Here is a 19,229-nt window from a genome sequence, read left to right on the forward strand (position 1 = left end):
GGACATGGAAGCCGGACCATGAGGACATGGCAGTCGGACCATGAGAAATGGCAGCCGGACCATGAGAAATGGTAGCGGAGCTTCCAGTGGTCCTTTGTTTGAGGGGGGGATTGTTGGGTTGCAAGGGTGTAAACATAGTCCCACATCTAAAAAACATGGAAAAGATCATGAGTTTAAAAGGATGTAAGATATCTCCATTGGCATGAGGCTTTTTGGGGAGAGCCCAAGAACAAAACCATGAGGGCTTAGGCCCAAAGTGGACAATATCATGCCATTATGGAGATGTGGACATTCTTTAGACCCTACATATATATCCTACGCACATCAAAAACCACCGTGAGTGCATGGAGGCAGAGCTGAATCCGAAGTTGTTGAAGAGGGTCTCCAACTGCTACGTGAAGAATTTGTGAGACGACAGCTGCTTCACTGATTGCTCCTTCTCCATTAGCCCTTTCCCAATGAACCCTAAACATTTTGCCCTTATGAAGTGGATCTCGCCGAGCAGAAGGTGGTGACGGTGAGGAGAAAAGGAAAAGGAGGAAGATTTAGGGTTCATTAGCGAGGGATAAAAGAAGCAGTAGGTTTTAATCTAAAGTGATTGAAGATTTTCTTGGTGCCAAATCTCAAGGCAACACCCATAAAAATAAAAAAGCAATCAAGAATGATTTTTTCTAATGTCATAGTTATTACCTCGTCGTAGCTTTTCTCTCCGATGGAGTCATGATTATCATTAATTCTTCTGGTGTTAACCATCGTAGCGTCTCAGCTCAGTTTTTTCACAGACGGTGTCAATTTATTTCGGCCAATACACCGTGGATGGTTCAAATGTCGATTCAGAACTGCTGAAGTGCATGATCCTCAAAGAGAATCGCCCGGGGAGATAAGAGGACCTGAAAAGCACTCAAAAAAGAGAGTTAGAATGACGCCGGGAGGGGGTTCCCGATAAGTCACTCTAACGCTCAATTTAGGATTCGGCATGAGAAAGGAGTTTAAGGACTTGAGGAAATTAGGGTAGATGTGTGCGTACCCGTACCCATTGGCATGGGTTACCTTTTTATCACTACAACAAATTTGACTTTCCGCAGCGCGCAATTAAGCTATCCGCAGCGCACATTGCATGCTGCATAACTCCAAGCTGTTGAAAGTTATAATTCATCCGCAGCGCGCGGGGCGCGCGCTGCAGAAAGTTGCATCCGCAGCACACGGGCGCGCGCTGCGGAAAGTTACATCCGCAGCACGCGGGTGCGCGCTGCGGAAAGTTGCATCCGCAGCACGCGGGTCGCGCGCTGCGGAAAGGTACAATGTTTCGCAGCACGCGCCCCGCGCGCTGCGGAAAGGTGTAATTTTCCGCAGCACGCGCCCCGCGCGCTGCGGATAATTATATTTTTTAAATACACAAATATATACACAAATAGACCTATATACACAAATATATAATACAAATACAAATAATTATAACCTGCTCAAAGCTCTAACATTTAAAATCCAACATACAAATATTAGATAACATCACATTCACAATTATAAAATCATAGTTCAAATATATCAAAGATAATCATCTACATCTAGTTAGACAAAACAATCCAAGTTCATGTTCATCTTTACTACAAACAGTATATCGATTCGTCCAAATCAGTCAGACAAAACTATAAACATCGATGCCCAAGCTACTGTGCTTCCTATTGCATCCTCAAGAAAAAGCATTTCTTCGTTTGGTCGAATTAGCTCCACCTTCTCCACAAGAACTCTATCAATCCAAACTTTCCAATAAGATCCACCAAGAGGAACGTGATGTACTTTTGCTTTTGGATCTGTGGATGCAATTCGACCTTCTGCAACAGCTCCATCAACAGACCAATGAAGCAGCTTACATTTAGCATTAACACTGATATCTCCAGCAGTCATCTTTTTCAGTTTTGACTATATCACAATAAACAATAATTAATGATTAAACAAATTTTATAATAGAGCATGCTATAAATAATAAACGAAAGTATAATATTGGGTTAAGATAGTTACTTGAGCTGCAATATTGCTATCACCACTAATATAATTTTCAACACCACTTCCAATGCCACCACTAGCAACCTAATTTGACAAACAAATTAGTTATTGTTAGTCTTATAGACAATAAGCTTATCTTATAATATCAAATGTAGTATGATAAAATATATATATGTATGCACTCTATATAACAAAATGAACATCGTGTCACTTCAAAATGATACAACAAAAAAGGGAAAAAGGGAGATAACTATTACATTTAATTTTAAACGGTCAATAATAACAAAATAAAACTAATTGCATGCACTCTGCCTCAAGTATGATAAATATTTTAAATTGATGTGCAAAGCGAAGCGAAAGTTAAACATAAATTTCCAACAGTAGGTGCTATTCAATTGGACTTTTTTTTTATCAACATTGCATTGTTGATACCAATCAGATTCCAACAGTAGGTGCTTCTCACTCTACAAAAAGTATTCCTGCACTCCTGCAAATGCAAAACAATCAGGGTGAAAAAAGACATCCAGTCTGCATCTTGTCGATGGAGCCAGAAGTCCCCCTCTCCTTATAGTGTTGGTGCTGTCTTTTATTTCAGGAACACATTTGTTCAAGTGAGAACTATAAACCGATTAGCTGCTTGCCAGAATGCATGGTATTTTGAGTAACATAAAAAACTGGTTAATAGATGTTAGTGAGTTGTTTGGGGTCGAAACTCTGAAACTTCTTGGACAAAAATCTGATCAAAATCAAAGTTACAATGTTGTCTCTTGATGAATACATCCAAGGATTTAGTCATACACTGCTTCAACTAATTTATAACAAGTCACTGTGAGCATGATTTAATAGTTCAATTAAAATAAAATCAGTACCTATTTGCTTGATCCAAAGAACTGCTTGCTGCCTCATAAGGCAGGATATTAGATCTTTTATCAAATGTTACTGCACATATAAGGTACCTCAAAAAAGATAACAAAGAGTGATTCAGCATAAAAAAAACTAGTCATGTTTTAACAAACTAGTATAAGAATAAAAATAAGCATTCCTTTTGGCGAACATGAAAGTGTACCTAAATTGTTGAATGCGATCTCACACCCGCTTTAGTACTAGTGCAGTCCGCCATAACCCTGTGAATATGCTAAGAGTTCTTCCACCTCTACTCGAGAACTACAATAACCCATGTTCTTGCATTGACTATAATTCGTCACTTCAATCTTTGCAGTGAAAGTGCTGAAAACAGGTATGTGGTCAGAGAACCTGTACTCTCCACGAACATAAGCCAACTGACTAAGACCTCTCCCAAACCATAATATGCGATCTCACCTTCATAAAATGGATAAATGGGTTCAGAAGTTAGAGTTTGGAAGCTGAGAATATTCATGGCTATACATTAGCTAATTTTACCATGCAGGTGTCCGCCGCTTCTCCTTAGGGTTCATTTCGTCTCCTGCATATAGATCCGAGTTGTTTGAATATTTATAAGTTGGAGGAAAATAAATCCTTCCTTCTTTCCAACCCTCAAATACATGACCACATCGTTGCTCTATTCGGAGCTGTTTAAAGTTGCAAGTCAAGTATGATACTAAACCTTCATAATTTACAGACATTATAAAAGGATTCATATCTTTCAATAAGCAGCAAGAAGCACTCATGCATCTTCTATTAAAAACAAAAGGATCCACAAAGGGTAAGCAAGTTCTCAATAGCTTATACTTGGACACCCAAGTAAATTACGGTGATATGAAAATAGTTAGCAAATGACTTGATCTTTTTCCAATAATGCTCTCCAGTTTCGCATTTCAACTAGAATCTTCACCGACCGATAAGAAAGACCAATGCGGTAATTCAAATCCCCAAGCCATATTATGCGACTGAGATAAGATAAGCAAGGGAAACAAGTTTATTCGAAGCCTTTCTTCACGGCCTTCATAAATGGAAGGAATTTTAGTAAACTATGAGGAATGAACTTACTCATGATCGAGAATTGTTTCAAGTGACTTTTCGTTATTACCTCTCTGGACTTGGGGAAATCTAGTCTTCTTTAGAATCTCCATGACATCTGAGTTTCTGTGTAATTCATCTCCTTCTTTTTGCCCAGAAGTCAAGTGACTACAGATGAAGTAGAAGCTTGTTTTATGTAAAGACATGCTTATTGATATAGAACCCTGTAAGAGGGAACGACATCTTAAATTATCATAATTAAATAGCAGAGTAGATAAACAAGTGGGCATTGATTTTAATACAATTTGCTAAGGGAAAAAGTTTAAAAAATAACAAAAAAATACAGCAAGTATGTTATGGAATAGAAAAGGAAATAATTGCAGCAATGATGCTAGAAAATGAAAATCCAATGTCATTTTTCATTAAGTCAAAAACATATAAAGATACATGTCATGATATGTACACTTCATATACAAATGAGATAAATGGTAACACTGTAACAACTTGATGTAGCGAGAAGCATGTCATTACCTTGTTTCCGAGATAACCCATCAATCCTCGGCCAACACATGAAACCTTCAAGTTTCTCACATCATCTCTAATATCACTGCGCACCCAAATGGTAAGAAATATTCCAACCATCTGCTTGCTTGCAACCAAATAGTAGCTGACACTGACACACGTTAAAGATCAGTGTCGTCATTCATTCGATAAGTCAACTAAGGGATGGCTAATTGTTCAGACGGAAGATCTATGAGAAAGTTATGAAAGTGAGTACCTGGAATTTGCAGAAAACCTATCTCTTTCTTTGTTATTTGGAGGAGCGCCATACCCATAAAATGGTGAGACAAAGAGTGCAATAGGTGATTCCACACCAATGTTTTCATCACCAGATGATTCTTCAGGACCTTCACCCCTTGAATTGGGATCAAAATCACTTGGCCTGCTCGCAATACTAACTCTTTCACAAACACTGAATCGGCGATCCAGCATGAGGTGAGGAAACATGGTATCCGCTTCTATTCTTGAACTACAGCTGAGAGAATGGAAGAAACGTCGGTGGAGGAATGCAGAAGTTTTTTGCCTCGCCGATGACCTTTCAAAATCAGCGTTTAATTCCAATATAGGATCTAGAACAGGAGAGGGAGTATGGTAGCTATCTGAGCCGCATGTGTCGGGACTGTTGAGAGTCTTTCTAATAAGCCACAGCCACTTCTTGGCCGGACCATTGTCTTCTGTTCCAAGAACATTTCCAGCATTGAGTGGAACAATCTCTTGAAACCTGAAAACACAAAGTAACAGGTTTTTGTGAAGTATATTTATATAATGGCTCTTTGCTGCTACAATTCCTCGATAAATGGCTAAAAGAACGATACAAAAAAACTAACCCTAAAACATATATATCTGCAGGAGAAGAAGCATGAATCCAATCCAAGAGATTCAAGTTCTTTGGTGGGGATCTCCCACCCACATTCCAAGTGGCCACGAAAATCCTAAACAACAAAAGATCATGGAAATCTAAGATTATTTAGCACATTTGTTGAGGACCTTTGTGGAAACACAGAGTAGATTTACTTGTAGTCCTGAATATCTGTTATTTGATCAGAATGTGGATCAAACCTTCCTTGCCGAACATGATTTATCTCTCGCAACAATCTATCTGAAGATACAAACGGATTACTATGTAGAAAGGAAGTTGAAAAGGGCCCAATCAAAGACAAAGACAAGCTATGTAGTTGTGATCCAAAATCTATTAACCATATGAACAAGAATAATTTATTACCTGTTCTACTTTTCTTGAGTGTACATGCCTCCCTCTCCGAAATGTCAGCCTTCCATTGTCTACTGTCTATTATGACAAATCCACAAAGATCAATAATAATGAAAAAGGGAACACAATTACAGCTAAATTCAACACATCATCTTCAAGAGCTTATGCACTATCAATCAGCGAAAACACAATGAAAAAGTTGAAGGATTTGATTCTTGTAGGGAAAATATATCACTACAACACGGGCGACGGACAGAGCACGGGCGGCTGGACAGAGCACGGGCGGGCCAGAGGCGGGTGGAGGACAGAGCACGAGCGGCGGATTGAGCACGGGCGGGCCAGAGCGTGGGTGGCGGACAGAGCACGGGCGGGCCAGAGCGCGGGCGGCGGACAGAGCACGGCCGGGAGAGCGAGCACGGGCCGTCGGGAGAGCGAGCGCGACCAGGAAGCGAGCACGGCCGGCCGAGCACGGGCGGGCGAGGGGAAGAGGCGAGCGGGAGAACGGCGGTCGCGAAGAGCACGGGCGCGGTCGGGAAGAAACCTAAACGGTGTAAAGTTGCGTACGGGTAAAGCCGGATGGGTACGAGTAAAGGCGGATGGGAAAAGGAAATTAATCAGGTATTTTTAATAGCGTATTATTTATCTGCGCTGTTAATATTATTTTTTTAACTTTTCTTTAACAACGTATAATTTTTGCATGCTGTAAAAAATACTTTTCGCAGCCCACATTTATATGCGCGCTGTTAATTTTAAAATATAATAACTTATCCGCAGCGCACTTGATTATGTGCGCTGTAAAAACTATTATTAACAGCGCACTATAGATGTGTGCTGTTAATGACGTGTTGCGGAAAGTCAAATTTGTTGTAGTGACACTACTAGAAAAATGTTAATAGACAACGCGGAAAAAGCGTTGTCTTTGTGGGTTAAAAAGCGTTGTAAGAGGCCCTGTTGTAAAAGGGGTCCCTCAACGACAACGCTTTTTAAGCGTTGTCTTTGTTAACATCGACAACACCTTCGCAACGCAGAAAAAGCGTTGTAAATATTACAACGCTTTTTGCGACGCTTTAAAAACGTTGTTTTTAATAGGTATGACAACACATTTTGCAACGGTTAAAAAGCGTTGTAATTTTGTTACAAATTGCTTGGGGTTTGCAACGTTTTTAAAAGCGTTGTCTTTTGATTTTTTTTAGCAGTAAATAAGAAATAATATATTTTGTAAATACAAAATCATTGGCTACAAAATTTACTAAATCACATACAAAACATACAACTTATATTTACACAAAAATCATTCTTACAGCAGGTTCATAACACAAATTCATAACATACAGCAGGTCCATAACATACAACTTATACAAGTTCATAACACAAATTCAAGTTACAACTTCCAACATAGAAGCTCCATAACAGCAGCAGGTCCATAACAAAGGTTTCAACGCAACAGAATATCCTCCAACAGCAGCAGAAATAGAACAGGTGCAATGACAGTGAGAATCCAATGACAACTGCACATAAACAAATAATTAGCTCATCAATTAAATAAGTTATCAAAATACATAACAAAAGAATCAATAGATCTACTTCACAACCAAGAAATAGTAAAAAAGATGTAAGAAGAGAGGAAAGTAATTGTGGTAGTAAAATCAAAATATTCAACATAAGATTCTTACAAGAAAAGAAATATTACAAAGCATGACTATAATCAAATATTCAAGTGTGTATTACAACCTGAATTCTAGTTACCAAAATCAGAAAGACATGTCATCGAGACCACCTTAATAAGCATATTATCGAGAATACCATGTTACAGATATATGTAGAATATGTCAATAAGCAACTTGCAGGATTCAAAGTGCACAGATGGTTGCATAAGAACAAGACCAACAGAAAAATAATAAAAATAAAACTTGAGATTTAAAGTACACAGTGTAAACACATCTAGTGCACTATGCATAACAAAGAAGAACAATGCAGTACCAATGCTGTGTTAAGATTTAATGGTGAAAGAGAATAGAAAAACAATTAAGTAATATGCTAGCAGAAACTCTCTAAGCAATAAATTTTGATGACCTGTCGAGATAACCATTATAGACTAGTCCTGCTATTTGTAAGATGAGGTTGACAGAGCCCAATGTTGATAATATAGAGCAGAGATAAATGGAAGTCACCTTCTTAATTGGTTCCATATCTACAATTTCTTTGCCTTTGAGATCCTCATGTTGTTTGGCCTTAGATATTCTTGATTTTTGAGATGAACTTCCATGACCAGTCTTGTTTACTGAACCTTTTCTACTTCTTTGCCTCTGGGATTTATCTTCTGAGACTACTGCTTTGGAGAAGATGGTTCTATTGTTGATTCACTCTTGCCCATCTGAACATTACAATTGCTGCTTGCAGGTTTTGGGGATTTCTTGGTAGAACTAACTTCTTCTGGACAACCAAGTTCTTGTTCCATTTCTTCAGACCCCTAAAGTACAAAATTTACAAAAGAAGAGAAGGTTACAATGCTATATGGCATTAGATTAAGTGTGAAAAAAAAGCAAAAATCAGTTCAAAACTTCACCTTAAGCAATTCATCTGAAACAGTCCTTTCAGACTGTTTGCTGTCATCTGCCTGAAGTAACAATGACCCAAAAGTCAACTAAAACAAAACACAAATAAATAACTGAAATTGAATGCAGATTCAATATCAAAGTGTGACAAACATTTAACCAAGGTTTGCATTTTAACGGTTTGGTAGATGGTTCAACATACATGCACACCATTGGATGAACCAAACAGCTCATAATACAACCAAATGGACAGCAGAAGCAAAACAGATACTATTATCAAGACATACTTATACAACAACACAAAGCAATTTTGTCCCTACTATTTGGGATAGGGAACAAAGATCTTGTACTGGCATTGAAGTCTATGCAATGATCACATAAGATTTAAGAGGTTCTTCTACATTTCAATCACCCACTTCTATCTTATCAATGATACTTGTGTAAATATTTCCTTGTCAAATAATAGATTCAAAATATCTAAAACTCAGCAAAAGATTTCTTCAAAATAAATAACAAAAGAATCAATAGATCTACTTCACAACCAGAAAATAGTGAAAAAGATGTAAGAAGAAAGGAAAGTAATTGTGGTAGTAAAATCAAAATATTCAACATAAGATTCTTACAAGATAAGAAATATTACAAAGCATGAATAACAATGCAGAAGAAAAAAAATAGATACTAGGAGAATGAGACAGTTAACAAGCACAAATGCCTAGGAGCAACTCATCCAACCAGTGAACAATGGAACCATATATATAGTTTAAACATAATAGAGTTCATGAGACAAACATTATCGGAAGCAGACTTCATCAAATCACATTGCCAGGAAATCATAGATTGCAATATATAACTGTATGTTTTATGGGATAGTTAATGCACCATAATTTCACCGGAGGCATTAATGTTTTGCTCCAAGCTATCCACATTCTAAAGGCATATAGAGGCTACAACTTTACTGTACTCGCTTAAAATAATGCCACCTGATTGGGATAACCTGTACCAGAGATAACAAACCTCGTGGCTGTACAGGAAGCAGTTCCGAATCTTTCAGAGGTAGGTTTTTTTTTGCACATTATAGAAAAAGGGGAAAGAATAATCTCATAACAAAATACAAACTATGATGCGAGACTAACCAGTATACACACCATCCAATTTGGCAATTACACTATGCTGACAGAAAAGTTGTCATGGTCGCTAGATTAATTCAAATGCAAGTGCAAAAGAACTCAGGAAAAAAATGGGTATTTGGACTACCAAATTAGCAAAGTATTAAATACTCTGACAATATTCATTGTTATTTTTTTAAATGACGAGGCATCTAGGGTTTACATCGAGAAGCGGTAGGAGCTCATCCACGCAGGAGGGAGGAGAGGTTAGCCTGTTCCCAACATCACGAAGGCGATCCTCCAGCTCCTTGTTATCCATCATTCCAAGCCTCAGATCCCAGTGCCCTCGAAACCCTAACAGATCCAACCAATAACGTAAATGTCGAGAGGACGACGCCAGTAACAGGTTTGATGGATCGGATGACCAAAAACAGGAGGTAGGGTTTGGATTCTTGCCTCTGTCGTTCGGCTGACGGGAGGGCCGGGGCCTGTGTCGCGTCGGTGCGTTCGCCTCGCCAAGGAGCGACGGGTGAGTCGAAGCGGCTCGACTGCTGGAGCGAGCACGAAAGATATAGTGTCAGATGCAAAGGAGGGGCTACCGTGATGCGAGAAGAGGAGAGGAGAGGCACGAAAGGGGGGGGGGTGGGATGAAGAGTAGCTACGAGGTCAGGGGGGGACCAAAAACAGGAGGTAGGGTTTGGATTCTTGCTTGTGTCGTTCGGCTGACGGGAGCCTACGACTACGAGGTCTGGAGCGAGCGGGATAGTGTCAGATGAGAGGCACGAAAAGAGGGGGGAAGATGAAGAGTAGCTAGAGGTGAGCGGGAGAGGGACGAAGAATAGAGGTGAGCGGAAGAGGGACAAAAATGGGACGGGAGAAGAGAAGAGGAGGCGTACGCACGAAGGAAATCGCGGACTCGCCCAATAAAAAACCTGGAGATAAACCCTCTAAATCCTCAACGACAACCCTCAACGACAATACTTTTTAAAAGCGTTGTCTTTGGCAAAAAAACCCGCTAAAAGACAACGCTTTCGACAACGGTTTTTTAAAAGTGTTGTGGTTGACCCAAAATAAACGCTAATAGACAACGCTTTCTGAACAAACGTTGTCTTTTAATTTTAAAAGACAACGGTTTTGACTAAAAACGTTGTAAATTGAAAAACCACAACGCTTTTGCTAAAAAACGTTGTCTTTGGGGCGTTGTCTATTAACTTTTTTCTAGTAGTGAACAATTTCAAATTACGTTCTCAACTTCCAGAAATCACAAACAACCCTACAAAATCACAATCCACAATCGGTCAACTTCCAACAATCACAAACAACCCTACAACATCACAATCCAATCTCACCAAACTTAATAACACCGAGCAAGTCCAACAGAGAACCAAAATCACACCGGACCACTCATTGAAACAGATCCACTAGAGATTAAACCCGATCAGAAAATCCATAAACCAATCCAATTAGAAAACCCGATCTCAATCCAAACAGAACAACTCCAAGATTGAGAATTAACTAGATTCAAGAACACTCACCTCAAATAGAGCCGATAGTGCCATAGGTCAACTTCGATTCCACTCTCAGCTTCGCTGTCGAACCCCACCGTCCTCTGATCTGTTTCCTCAACAAATCAGTGAGCTCACAGATCTAAAGAAAACCCAATGAAACACTCTAAACTAGGAATTCAACTAGGGATTAAACTCATCAATCAACTTCTCCTTACATCCGAGCTCACTCTATTTCTCGTTGTCTCGATCGTCGCCACCTAATGATCCTAGCCACTCCCAGCGAGAACCAAGCCCGACGGTCGAAGCCCTTGATCGCCAACGGGTCACCTTGGCATTGGCATCAGCTGCGGACGAACGCAATCCCACGATCGGGAGAAGGAGAGGAAGAGAAGTCCCAACACGACTCAAGGAAGAAAGTCACGGTCGCGCGGCTTTAAGTTTCCTTAACAAGTTCAGGTTAATAGTTAAGCCAAATCCTTGATCCAATAACCCAATAGCTGATTAATTGGGCTAAGTGGGGCTGGTTAAATGGGCTGGGTCAATTGGCTTATTGGGCTCAACATTAAACCTAAATTAAAACCCAATCCAATACTAATCAAGCTTCTAACGATAATTATTAGAGGCAATAGTTAACCATCCTTAATCCTTGTTAACCAATTAGGGCTAAATTATTTATAATTAACCCCAAATTTCTCGTATCATATATCTATAAATTTTAACAAGTCAAATTTAAATAATAAAATTAATTATCATCAAGTTTCATTTAATTATGGAACTTAACATAATTCAAATCTAAAATTAAATCACCAACCCTTAATAATTCAAAAATAAATTAATAATTCAAAAATAAATTAATAATAATTCAAACTAATATAACTGAAATCTATAAACCTAATTATAATACAATACTTATAATTATGAAATTAAATTAAAATATTATCAAATGAAATAAAACTTAATAATATTTAAAATATATCAAAGTGAGTTGACACATTTGTAGGTTCATATGAAATTTATCAAATAGAGAATTTAACACATTATTAGAAATTAAAAAATTACTTACCTTGATTGACTCATGCATATATGTCATGTACATGCATATGCTTTATCTTATATGCATATAAATATCATGTCATCATATTTACTTACTACTTAATCTAGAACGGATAGTTAAAGATAAATGACTGGTTGATACTTGCCCAATATAATACCAGAGTGGGGCGAGATGATAATACGTTAGAGAATTTTAGTCTAGGAGTCAAGTGGGGTAAAGAGTACCATGCTTAATCTGCTTAGCTAAGCTGACTTAATTGAAGCTACCTTGCCACATTTTAGACTAGTTAGACTAGGGTTTTTTCAAGAAGTTGATTAAGATCATAATTTCTTAAAAATATTTTGTCTAAGGAAATAGTCATTGTTCTGATAATTAAAAAGGCCTTTGTCTTGTCACGACATGAAAGCCGATTTTTGAAATATAGACTTAGCCAACTAACAGTTAAACGTAAATCTAACACAAAGTCAAATACTCATTAAAACTCAACTTAATTAATAAAGATAAAATTGATAAAACATCTCACAAAATTCATAAGGCAACCATTGTATGCCATCCACTGAGGCACTTAGAATGGGTGAAATGTTAAGAACCATTAAATCATAAAATTTTGAAAAACTCTTTCAAAAATTACTAAACTATTTTTCTAAAACTATTTTTTAAAATTTGACAATTACTTGAGGTTCATGTTTGTTGTGTGTACTTATACTATAGTTTTCAAAAATAATTTTTTAAAAAATTGGTTGACCAACACTAAGATACAAAACCTCTAGGTTAACACTATGTCTACAATCTTAAGACACATAAGCAGAAATTTCTTGTGGTTAACAATGATGTCATAAGGGAGTATCTACTTAGGGGGAAGGTACTTCTTAAAAGATCCTATCTTTAAAAGACCTCTTAAAAATTAAGTTCACAAATTCTAACATTTTGAAAAAATATTTTTGAAAACTCATGTTTGGAAAATATTTTAATAAGTGAGCTTTTGACTTGGAACAACCCCTGAGACACATAAGGAGATTGACTTGTGGTTAACAAGGAACCCTAAGGAAATGTTAGGATAGGGGGAAGTCCAAATTAAAAGTTTAATTAAAATTCATATTTTAAAAAGAATTTTAAAAATCATAAACTATTTGTTCTATTAACTTAGATTAACCTCTTAGACACATAGGGAGTTTTCCTTGTGGGTAACAAAGAGCCCTAAGGAAATATTAGATTAAGGGGGTCCAAAATTAAAAGATCAAACATATTTCAAAACTATCTTTTATAAATCTTTGAAAAACACTTGAAAAATCTTTGAAAAGCTATTTCAAAATCATATTTCAAAATTACTTTTAATTATTCTTTTAAATTTGGATCAAATCCTAAGACACATAGGGAGGTTATTTTGTGGTTAACAAAGAGCCCTAAGAACTTGTTAGGTTAAAGGGAGATCATAGTTAAAAGAGTAATAAATATTTTTTAAAAAACCATCTACTTTATATCTCAAAAACATATTTCAAAATTTAGTTTGAAAATCTTTTAAAAATTATATTGGAAAAACTCATTTAAAAAATTATTTTAAAATTATTTTTGAAATCTATTATGGCTTTTCAAGAACTGTCAAGACTAAGTTATAACCATAGGACATATCATAATTATTGATGAAATATAATAAGTTTTTTGATATATAAAAAGGAGGAGAAGGGACTTAAGTTAAAAAATATAGATTTCTCCTAGATTATTAAACCCCTGACCGAGATTTAACTTAAGAAATTATCAAACATCAAAAAGGAAAATATTGATGGTGCAAGGAGCACTAGTCTATCCCTAGAGTTTCGATGTTTGACAATACATCTAGGTCTGATCAATTTGACCAATGGTTGATCCAAACAGGATCTAATATTTGAATGTGAGTGAAGTCTAGTCAAGTCAATTTGACAAGAAAACTAGCGAGAAGTCCAAATCAGTTTGACTGGGCAGAGGAAGTCCTAGTTGGAGGCTAGGCAGTCCTAGTTGGAGGCTACGAGAAGTCTTGCTAAGTGAAGCTGGACAAGAAGTCCTAACTGGAGGTTAGGCAGAGGAAGTCCTAGTTAAAGGCTATGCAGTCCTAGTTGGAGGCTAAGAAAAGTCCTAGTGACTAAAGCTGGGCAAGAAGTCCTAATTGGAGGTTAGACAAGGAAAAATCCAAGCAGATCAAGGGTGACCGAATGTTTGACACGTGAGAAATCTACCTATAGAAATGACTAGTCCTAACTAGAGGTTAGGCAAGGGAAAGTCCAAACAAGATATTTGGTAGATGGGAAGTCTACTTATGAAAGTGACTAGTCCTAACTAAAAGTTAGACACTGGTAAGCCTAGTAGATTAGACCTACAGGGTAAAGATTTAGGTAAGTCTAGTAGGTCAGATGAACTACAGGTAGACTTAAGTTGCTTTGTTTGTGTGTATGCTTCTTACAGGAACTAGGAGCTGGAAGCAAGATTAAAAAAGCATAGAAGGAGTAAACAGAAGAAGCCGAATCAAGCTCGGGATTAACTCATGTCAAACCCGAGTTGATTGCATTCGGGCACCAAGATATTACTCCAGGAACCCGGGCGGTCCAAGCGCCCCTAGATGGTCCAAGCGCCTAGATCAAAAAGAATCAGCTCCGATAGAGACTGAAGAGATTAGATCGGATCAGATCAGATTCAGGAGCCCGAAAGAGTCTATATAAGGGTCTCAACATGCACCACAAGGAGCATCTCTAATACTCCTCATTTTTCATCTTATGGTATTGCTAAATGCGAATGGAGTCAAGCTCGTGCGATCGGGAAAGTTCCAGGAAGGGTGTGCTGTGCTCAGGACTTCCGGATCGGCCTACTCGAACTTTAGTTAATTCTTTTAAAGTCTTATTGTCTTGCACTTGTATTTTATATTATTATTTGGATTGTAAAATGAGTTTCTCCACCTCCAAAAAAGTTCTGCGAGTCCCCTGCTTATTTTTTTAATATTCACTGCCAGTCTTTGAGTTAGTAATGAACGAACAAACGAACGACGAAAGCGCTATTCACCCCTCTCTAGTGCGCCCACCAGTATTACAAAACCAAATAAGTTTTGTTACATTACATAGGATTAAACCAAATAACATTAAGTTATATTTTATTCCCTATAAGTGTGGTTAAGTGATTACTTGGTAATCATATAATCAAGATTATGCATGATAACTTGAACCAAATGCACCCTTAACCTATTTGTGTGTCATGCAAAGTATTTGCAAAAGAAAAGATTTTAATGTTTACATTAAGTGCTATTCATCTCCTCCCCTATCTCTAGCTCTCTAAGTCATCTACAACAGATTCTACATTTATCCTTAAATAAGAGCATCTTTACTTTGATGCCAATTATAGGTTTGTTGTGATGACGACTAAATGGTTCAAGCAGAGGAGTGAATAGGTGACAAAATATAAATATTTTTATTTTGCAATAACAGAAACAAGTTGATGTTAGTAGTGTACGATGCTTATGTGTGGATTCAATTGGTCATGTGAATATTGTATATGCAACTAATATGAATTAAAGCAACAAAGGATATAAATATATTATTCCTATTTAAGATTGCCTATGGATGAGTCACCGGTATTCCTGGCTCTGATGATGACGGAGTCATACAATACCCGCAAATAGGGAGAGACGTCGGCGCTCTTGTCAGCCTGCAAAGAGAAGGAGAGTGAGAACGGAGGCCAGAGGTGCCTTGGCTCAACCACTTCGACGCTCAAGTCAGCTCTCCGATGAGGGATGGAGATGAATAGATAGCAGGAGATGGAGAAGATGGTATGTGTTTGCATACCTCCCCTCACTGTAAGCGAGGTCATTATATGTAGCGAGAGGAGACGTCACATCAATGGTAATAGGAATATTCCATCGTGGTAGTTGGGGGTCCCATCACTCATGCTTGGCATGGTACACCATACTACATTAATGGAGCAGGTGATCTACAGTTGAATATTTTACTGTCCTGCGTGGCAATCTGATGGTAGTTTGGTAAGCTGAGTGAGGGAGATAATAATATCGGAATGTAGCTACATGGGCGAGAGCGCAAATTCGGCTGACTGAAGAGGAGACCTCTATCTGGGAGATTATAGATTCAATTGGGAGTAGAACCCATTAAGCACTGAGTGGGGCATCGAGTAGGTCATGGAGTCGGTTGACCAGGGGGTTGAGTCGGAGCTCGACCACTAAGCTAGAGTGGAGAGCTCGGTCACGGAGTTCAGAGATGGAGCTAGGGTAGAGAGCTTGGGTGGTTGCCTAGTCGAGTGAGTCGCCAGGCTGGTCTCAGAGTTGGGTGCTGAACCATAGTCAAGCAAGAGGTCGGACACCAAGCTAGGGTGGGGAGCTCAAACACAGAGCTCAATCATGTGGCTTGGACTCGGAGCTCGAGTGTGGAACCGAGCTAGGCACTGAGCCGAGTCAGCTAATGGGCCAAGCACCGAACTAAACTAGTCAGCTATGAGGTCGGGCCTTTAATCCGACGTGTCGTCGCCAATTGGATCGGATCTTAACTTTCTTGACCAAGGTATATCAACCCATAACACACACTAACACAATATATGGTTCAAAGCTTTGGTCCTACTCCACCACCTATCAATTCTTCAACTATATCACTCTCACAAATCCCTAATAAAATCTATTTTACTAAAGGTGGATTAAATTTCTTACAAGTATTTCTTCTCTTGAAATAAAACAATCAAATAAATAAAGAAGAGAAAATCAAGAAGATCTTGTCGGAGAAAGCCTTGACTTCAAATTGTGAGCCCTTGGATGTTATTTATCTCTAGCAACTCTATTTTGTCCACCTTCAATTGGAAAATTGATTGGAGTAATTCTTATCCAATCAATTGCTTACTCATTTAGTTGATTGGATCAATTCTAGTGAACTAGAGCCCAAATAGAAATATTATTGTTACAGACGCTACTAGGGCTCCACCACCCATGGCAAGAAAGTCAAATGTTCGATCAAGGGGGAAGGCCACGCTAAATCAAAGAGAATGGGACAACCTGATGCTCGAGTCAGGCCTCCCCGCTCAGTGTTCGACCCGATTGAACTGAGGTCCCGTGACTCAGCTCGACCTCTTGGACTCTGGCTCGCCATTCAACATGCTTCTCTTTGTATTCCCACGTGGTTAGAACTTATAGACTACTAAGATAGGGTTAAATAAGGATACACTGTTGGGATCATCCCGGTGCAATGCACGTGTTTACACGTTTCGGAAATGTGCGCAGCGGAAATAAAACAATAATTACAATTAATTATTAAACAACACACGCATGCATAAACAGGAAATAACATGTACAAGGCATGACAAGAATTTAAAATTTTTTAAATAATAAATTATTCTAAACCGTACCTTGCAGATGACGTTTGAACGATGTTGAATCACTCAAGTGGTCCTCGTCGGAATCCCGCCTCTATTGGTGATCCTCGCCAAGCTCCCGTCTGCACGGCTTCGGAAGCCACGAGTCATGTCATCGTCTTCGGTACTAGCTCGATGATTGATGACGATCGAATCGAGAGAAGCCTTATTCCAGAAACCACGCAACAACATTTGTCACGATCGTTCTGGGGCTTTCTAACTATCATCGAAAATCGTATTTCCGATGTAGTTTCGGTGATCAACTATTGACCATCGATAACGGACAAACAATCGGAACGCTTCTGATAAAGATGGAACAATTTCTGGAAGCCTCGCAAGCTTCCGCGAAGTCGACGAATGGTCGTCGGACGATCAGGATTGATTGGCAATGGTCGAAAACATATCCGATAGCTGGAAATAATTTCCAACGATCAATTAACGAATTCGACATCAAAATCCTAATACAAACAACCTTCCCTCTTCACAGCCCGAAAATAAAACATCTTCTCCGTACCTTCTCCTATCCTTCTATCCTACATGGCCGGAACAGAGGACTTCATCTTCCTCTCCCACACAGCTCCCTCTCTCTTGCAACCGGATGAAATGGGCAAAGCAAAGGCGGCTGACCAACAGAGCAGGGCTGGCCGACAAGCGGAGCAGAGGCAGTCGGGTTCTTGGTCGATCTGAGGTGCGACGCTTGGAGAAAGAATCACGACGCCGTGCTCCTTGGGAAGAAGATGAACCGGCTCCAAGCTCCTTCTTTCCGCCGCCAACTATCCTCTTCACAAGTGCTAAAGCGCGAGCTGACCGAAGCAGGACTCAGGCGAAGCAGAGGTGCGCACGACGGTAGGGAAAAAGGCCGCAGCTTATAGGGGTTTTGGCTTCCTCAGGCGGACGGAAAAACAACACCGGACGGAGAAGCAGCTCTAGGCGGAGAAAAACCTTCGGGAGGGAGACGCCGCCGATGGTCTTTAGGGCTTCGGTCAGTAGTGAGGAAGTAGTCGCCGCGGTGAAGCCGTTGCAGGATAGAGAGGATGAACAGGGGGCCTTCTTGTCCGAGACCGACCGCCACACAATCGCCGGAACGAAACCGCCGCATGGTTGGGAAGAGGAAGACGACGGATCAGCGCCGTGCGGTAGCGAAGAGGAAGAACAGGGCAGAATCGCAAAATCACATTCTCTGAGAATGCTACAGTTGTATATATGCGATTAGGGTTGAATCGGAGGAGAGAAACGGGTTGGCTCGTGAATCGATTTTAAGAATAAACTGAAAACAAAACTTAATTCAGATTAAACCAAATCAGGTTACTGTAGTAAACCATATTTATTTTGGTTCACTTGGTTCACTAACCAAACAAACTTCGATTATATCCAAACTAGTTTTGTTTGTTTCGTCTTCGCAAGACGAATCTACTCATCACTTTTGTTTTACCAAAAACTCTTCCATCGCGAACCAAACCAAGTTGGTTCAATTCGATTCAAAATTGAATCATTTGGTTTAGTAACCAAACGAGTCTCTGATTTAAACAAAATCAGTTTCGTTCGTTTCATCTTCATAAGACAGATTCCATCATTTGTCCTTTGTCTGGTCCAATTAGACTTTATTTCTCTCATTCTGAGAATTAGATTCTTAAACTCGTTTTAAGTTTTTTGGAGAACTTGTTGTGCGTGTGACTCAATAGGTTCCCGGTTATGTTGGTCGTCCGTAATTAATCATTAATTATGAAACGATCATGAGTGGCACCTAGTAGTACATCATGATCCCCAATTGATTGAAAAATCAACGATTGACTTCAGAACAATTCTAAACCCTTCAGCAGCTACACTGAATCGTGCCTCATTCCTTTCACCGTCTTATACCCGTTTGGTTCAGGACATGGTCTATGTGTCGGTTCCCACTAGGCTAACTACGTCACACTTAGCCCA

At 39.0% G+C, this 19,229-nt stretch overlaps 1 long non-coding RNA gene and 1 pseudogene across 1 annotated transcript; both read right to left on the bottom strand.

Annotated features, from left to right (window-relative positions):
* Positions 1–2,878: 2,878 nt before the first annotated feature.
* Positions 2,879–6,442, bottom strand: LOC141815984 (type I inositol polyphosphate 5-phosphatase 4-like; annotated as a pseudogene).
* Positions 6,443–8,054: 1,612 nt separating this feature from the next.
* On the bottom strand, positions 8,055–9,193 carry LOC141815982 (uncharacterized). Its single transcript, XR_012600638.1, has 3 exons — positions 9,148–9,193; positions 8,280–8,330; positions 8,055–8,183 (listed from the first exon to the last, which is right to left on the bottom strand). It is a non-coding gene; the product is annotated as an uncharacterized LOC141815982 (long non-coding RNA).
* Positions 9,194–19,229: the final 10,036 nt, after the last annotated feature.

The sequence above is a fragment of the Curcuma longa genome, unplaced genomic scaffold, assembly GCF_044706935.1.
Source record: "Curcuma longa cultivar G26 ecotype Majalengka, Jawa Barat unplaced genomic scaffold, ITB_CL_G26_1.1 contig_13295, whole genome shotgun sequence".
Classification (NCBI taxonomy): Eukaryota; Viridiplantae; Streptophyta; class Magnoliopsida; order Zingiberales; family Zingiberaceae; genus Curcuma; species Curcuma longa.